The sequence below is a fragment of the Gracilinanus agilis genome, chromosome 2, assembly GCF_016433145.1.
Source record: "Gracilinanus agilis isolate LMUSP501 chromosome 2, AgileGrace, whole genome shotgun sequence".
Classification (NCBI taxonomy): domain Eukaryota; kingdom Metazoa; phylum Chordata; class Mammalia; order Didelphimorphia; family Didelphidae; genus Gracilinanus; species Gracilinanus agilis.
The window spans coordinates 220,491,371-220,497,987 of record NC_058131.1 but is presented as its reverse complement, the minus strand read 5'-3'; the positions used below and the strand labels follow the sequence as shown (position 1 = coordinate 220,497,987).

The following is a 6,617-nucleotide window of genomic DNA, read 5'->3' as shown; positions in this document are numbered from 1 at the left end:
TGCTAACAATGATTAACTATATTCAAGCAGTTATCTTACTTTAAAACTTATACTAAAAGAATCACAAAAGGCCTACTAAGATCATCACTTATGCTAACATTATTAAATTATCGTAGAATTACAATTATGATTATCTAAAAACTACTGCTAACATTAAAATCTAATCTTCATATAAGGGGGTAGGGGACTTTTCTCTCATAATCTTTCTTGCTTATCAGAATAAAACAACAATAATTCACACATGCCTTTAGCTTTTTGCATGACAGGTCTTCCTAATGTTATGAATGTAAAGTAAAAATCTTGCTTTTAGCCAAGATTATGCTTTGCTATATTGGTAATAACAAAAGTCATGATGAATATCAGGATGTGAGCTTTTAAGAGATTTTAGGAATATTTTCCTCCCAATTTCTATCTCATTTCATTGTATCAACTCAACAGGAATCCTAGAACATGAAAAATATACTTAAATGGAACATAATTATAGGAAGTAATATCAAATATTATGGACAGGTAAAAACAAGAAGATAAATGTTCATTGGTGTAGAAGAATCAAAAGTTAGGTTTCATTATTTTTTCTTACATGATGCCATAAAGAATCAGTATAGCCAATAGAAAAGAATCTCAATGTCAAGAAGTCTTGGGTCCAATTCCACCTCAGATATATATATATAGTGAAAGGTACCTAACCTTTCTATTTCCCACACAATCCTGTATGTTAAAGAGCAAGAGCTGATCTGCTTTAATAGAGAATATTCCCCAAAGGAGCAGTCTTGTCTTCCTGAATTCAAATCTCTGCTCAGACTTTAGGACATGTTCTCTATCAAAGCAGGGGAAGTCATTTAATCTGATTTGCCTTCACTTCTTCACTTGTAAAAGTTGCTGGAAAAAGAAATTGCAAGCTACTCTAGTACCTTTGCCAAAAATACCCTAAATGTGGTCACAAAGTCAGATACAAATGAAATGAGTAAACAGCAACAATGATGCCCTAAAATATGTTCCCTGCAGCATTGAATCACAATTCGTTTTTTTAATTGAGGGCACTAGGAGTAATTTTCATAGTTCCTCTAAGGAATATTTTGAAAAGATACATCTTTGATCACACAAAGCTGTCTTTTAGCCCTATACTTTCTAGTAGTAATATTGAAACAGTGGACTTGTTGGGGGAGGATAGAGAAGAAATTCAAAAAGAAAGATGTCCAAAACTTCTTCGAAGAAAATTAAGACTGAGCTCATAGTGTGGAATATGAACAGAAGAGAGACTATAAAGATCAACAAGAAAAACTTCAAAAAATGAAACAATGATCAAAATCTAGGAAATGTATCAATATACTTCAGAAATAGTTCATTTTAAGATAATGATTTTATACAGTATATATGAAAAAAGTGCAAAGACATTAATTAGGAATCTTGATAAAATGGCTTGACAGAATTTATTTTGCATCATAATGGGGTGTGGATTGGAAATGAAATTGATTTTTCGGTCATTTTGTGTAGCCATAACAAATATTTAGCAATTGTCATCTCTTCCTCCTGTTTTATAAGCAATACTAGAATAAAAACTTACTAAGACATAATACACTATTTATATATATATCACTAGAAAAGTTTGATAAGTTAAGAAAACTTAATTTCTCACAACTCATGTCTATAAAAAATCACTAGCAGTATTCTTGATTAGAGTAGCACAAGTCTAGTAGTTACGCTTGCTTTTAACTTCATTGAATAACTTCAATATATTAGAACATATTTTATAGTGAAAAGACACCATGGAATAGTGCATTAAAAGCTGGCTTCAAAGAGAGAAAGATCTTGATTCAAGGATTAACACCTCTAACATATAATAACTGTGTGACCTTGGCCAAGTCACTTGACAATTTAGTATCCTACCCAATTCTATAAGACTGCAGAATGGTTACTGTTTTACACATTTCAGGAGAGCTAGATTACTAGAAGTCCTCTAGAACAATAAGCTATTAGCTATTAGGACTTTTTATTTTTTTTTTTATTTTGAATATGTTCTCCTAGTTACATATTTCATGTTCTTTCCCTCTTCCCCAAGATCCACTAACCCCCCTTAGCAGAAGTACAATTCCACTGGGTTTTACATGTATCATTGATCAAGATCTAATTCCACTAGCAATGCATTAATGTCCCAATTTTGCCACATCCCCTCCAACATTCATTCCTCTCCCTTGTTATCATTTTAGCTAATCTTCTAGGTGTGAGGTGATACCTCAGAGTTGTTTTGATTTGCATTTATCTAATTATTAGAGATTTAGAACACTTTCTCATGTGCTTATTGATAGTTTTGATTTCTTTATCTGAGAATTGCCTATTCATGTCCCTTGCCCATTTATCAATTGGGAGATGGCTTGATTTTTTGTACAATTGATTTAGCTCTTTGTATATTTGAGTGATTACACCTTTATCTGTGTCTTTTGTTATAAAGATTTTTGCCCCAATTTGTTGTTTTCCTTCTAATTTTTGTTACATGGGTTTTTTGTCTATACGAAAACTTTTTAGTTTAATGTAGTCAAAATTATTTATTTTACATTTTGTGATTTTTTTAACTCTTGCTTGGTTTTAAAATATTTCCCTTTCCCATAGATCTGATAAGTATACTTTTCTGTGCACATCCAGTTTACCTATAGTTTCCTTCTTTATATTCAAGTCATTCATCCATTCTGAGTTTATCTTGGTATAGGGTATAAGATGTTGATCTAGGCAAAATCTCTCCCATATTGTTTTCCAATTTTCCCAGCAGTTTTTGTCAAATAGTGGATTTTTGTCCCAACAGCTGGATTCTTTGGGTTTATCAAAGATTAAAAATAAATATGGAATGCTTCATGAATTTCCATGTCATCTTTGCGCAGGAGCCAAGCTAATCTTTTCTGTATTACTCCAATTTTAGTATATGTGCTACCAAAGAGAACACTGTTAGGACATTTTAAAAAGAAACATAAATATTTTTCTGATAAACTACCTATGCTCTATAGAATTGATTGTTGGCTCTAGGAGGGGGGAGGGAGAAGAGAAGGGAAAGAACATGAATCATGTGACCATGGAAAATATTATAAAGAAATACATAAATAATTTTTTTAAAAATTTTTGGAAAGAAAGTGAAATAATTAAGAATGTACAGAGTAGTATCTTGCAAGAAAACTTGAAAAATAACTTATGAATGTTTACCTTTAGAGAATGAACTGAAAAATAGTAACAAAAAGTCATTATCTTTATTGTTGTATTTGGGAAGCTGTAAAATGAAAGGGGTCTGTAGCAATCAAGTCTCTCTAATCCTTTGGTCTATGGAGGGACACAAACACCCACAGGCTTGGCAGAAAGGGAGGGACAGGATCCTGTCAAAGTGCTCCTTCACTTACCCCCTCTCACTAGGTAGTTAGAAAGTCAGTATGAGTATGGTGGACAATCTGACTAGATATCTTCTGGGCCCAGACAGTAGGTTAAGAAAGACTAAACTCCTAAAGATAATAACTATCTCTAAATTATTTCCCCATAAGATTGTATTGAAGAAGCTTGATGTCTTAGAAGCTCACAGGCACAGAGGTTAGGATTTACTTCAGGGCTACAAAGTAGGAAGAACTGGTCTTGAGGAGGTTGTGAGTATGTCCCAAAATATATCGCTAGGCACTGCTCCCAATTGATAAAAGGTTTAATGATAGGTGGGAATGGGAAGGAAGGGAGATGAATAAGAATAGATAAGGTCAGGGAAACCCTCAAACAGTCATGTCCAAGCAACCCCTCTCCCCAAAGGGGGATAGGTAAACTGAATGGCTGATCTTCTCTTTAACCCTATAAATATTCTTCTTCTATATCAAGATAACTAAACTAAGGTAGATTGTGATGTTGATGAATGTCTAACCAAGGTCAAGCAGCTTGGCACTGTAGGTTTTAAAATTAATTTTCAATGCCTCCAAAGTATGATATTTATAAGGATTTTTATTAAAAGCGCAGGGAAAGAGTACCAACTCACCCTTACCACACTGCTTCCTCTCCAAAAAGCCCCATCACCACACCCACAACAACCATATCAAAACAGCCTGTGAAAACCACAACCAATAGAAAATGGCTTAAGGAATTATGGGTATGGTGAAAGGGAGTTTGGGTAATGTAGTTTAAAGGGGTACAAGGTCTTTTTCAACTTTACATTCCCCCCTGTGATCCTTTGGGAGACAGGTATCCCCAATGGATCATAAAAACAATCAAATTAAAGTTTACAATAATTCAGAGATAAAAGGAAATAAAAGGGAGAAAGAACAAAACCAATGTTCGGTGCATTGGCAAAAGCCATTTAGGGGGCAGTCCCCTTTCTGGCATAAAGTTTCCATTCAAAATAAATACATTCAACCCTCCAAAGTTCAAATTCGCCATGTCTCAAAATTCACTCTGAATCTTTTGGTGCAGTGTGTGGTCTCTGCTTGCATCTTCATGGCATCTTCTGGATTCAGGGAGGTAGTCTTCTGTTTTAAATTAGGGTCAAATTCAAGTCCAAATTTACAGAAATAACATAATCCCCCAGAAGAGAACAACTTTACATTTCCCCCCTGAGGAAAAGACAGGGATACACATGGGAACCACACAGGAATACATGGTCAAGGCATAAGGTATATGAATCAATTCTCAAAACATCAAAGAGTCCAAAGAAAAAGGAAAAGGAAAAAAGAAAAAAATAACCTCTGAGGAAAATATAGGATGTTAAAAAATGTGAAAGGAAAAAATTCTAGGAACAAGAAAAAGGAAAAAAATCACAAATCAAAGCAGGTTCCTTTAGCAATCCATGTCCTATAAGCTTTGCAACAACAATCACTCACTACCCCAGTTTAGCAGCCTGGACTACAGTAAGTTGTCACATCATGAAACAAATGGAAAAAGGAGACTAGATCTCGAGACAAATGGGAAATAGCATTTCCCAGTGCAATACTTTTCTTCACTTTCAGAGATAATGGACCCAGAACAATTTGATGTCAAGTATTTGATATCAAGTGCAGTACAAGGAAGTCCTATGTCTTAAAATATGCTAAGCATCTCAAACTCGAGTCTCACAAAAGATCAAGTCTTTGTGTAGAATGTCATCAACTCTTCGAACTACACTGCCAGTAAAGCACCTAAGATTGGCTATCATTATGAATCATTCCCTGAGAAGGTGCAAGCAAATCAGACCAGGGAAAGACATTTCCCTTATTTCTCTTAATATATAGAGAAAGGCAACTTTCTGTAGTCAATGACTCCTAAATGGGTAATGAACTGCTTAAATCACTTTTATTGAGCCTTGATTCAAGGACCTGTTATAAGGTTTTTTTTAAATTATTTTTTTCTTCCTTATATTTTTGCACATTTTACATTTCATTTACAAGTTGATTAATTCTTTTCCCCTTTTATTTGAATTTTATTCTTTTATTATTATTATTATTTCTTTTGCCAATTGATTTCATACAACTCCGTGACTCAGCCATGCATCCTTAGCTAACCTGGTCTACCGTTTTCTGGGGAGAAATGTATTATTTAGAATTTTCCTCAGGGGGCTGTGTGTTAAGTTTTTATAATCATAAAGTCTAAATTATAATCTATAATTCAAGTTAACTTTAACTCTTTTAGGAGTAATCTCAAGGGGGTAATATATAATTCTCAGAAGGAAATGTATGTTTTATAATCTATAATGTAAAATTTAAATTCTTTTGAGAGTAATTTCAAGATAAGGATTTTGCAATCTCCCCAGAATCCAGACAACAAATCTGTTTAGTGAAGACACCATGAGGATGCCTGAAGAGCCTTCACTGGATCATGAAGATCCAAATTTGAACTTAGGGGTGCAGTTGATTTGAATTATGGGGAGCTGAATGAGTTGAATGCATTTGTTTTGAATGTACAGTCTTATGCCAATAGGGGACTGCCCCAAATTGACTTTTTATCAATGCAGCTGGCTTTAATCCTCATTTCTTTTATCCCCCAAATTTCTGTAATTTAGGAGTTGACTATGGTTTAAGATCCACCAAGAAAGACCAGTCTTTTTCCCCGGATCTCAGGGGGGTAATGTGTTATTTAGAATTTCTGGGGTTCCAGTTAGAGGTACTGGAGCTCATTTGAGCCTCAAAATATGGAGATATATGAGAAACTTCCTGTGGAAATGTGCGGGACTTTGAGACTACATTTTTCATGTTTAAATGGGTTTCCGGTTTTGAATATGATGAAGTCAACCAATGTAGAGTGTCACTTAAATGGGGAGATGAGGCTTTTACTGCTCTCTTTCGTATGAAGCAGCCAAAGGAAATAGAAGTATGGACTGGCGGGTAGTTTGAATACATCTTAGCCAGGCACGTGGTCCAATTTTATTCTATCAACATGGGCCTAAATAAAGTATTAGTTTTCCTCATGATATCAGCATTCATCATTTTTTCAAACATTTATTAATATTAATTTTTAACATGGTTACATGATTCATGCTCCTCCTTTCCCCTTCGCCTCCCGCACTCCCCCCACCCATGGCCGATGCACATTTCCACTAGTTTTGTCATGTGTCCTTGATCAAGACCAATTTCCAAATTGTTGGTAGTTGCATTGGTGTGGTAGTTTCGAGTCCACACCCTCAATCATGTCCACCC

The 6,617-nt window shown here is 34.6% G+C and overlaps 1 non-coding gene across 1 annotated transcript; it reads right to left on the bottom strand.

Annotated features, from left to right (window-relative positions):
* Window positions 1-2,828: 2,828 nt before the first annotated feature.
* LOC123238339 lies at window positions 2,829-2,935 on the bottom strand. Its single transcript, XR_006505539.1, has one exon. It is a non-coding gene; the product is annotated as a U6 spliceosomal RNA (small nuclear RNA).
* Window positions 2,936-6,617: the final 3,682 nt, after the last annotated feature.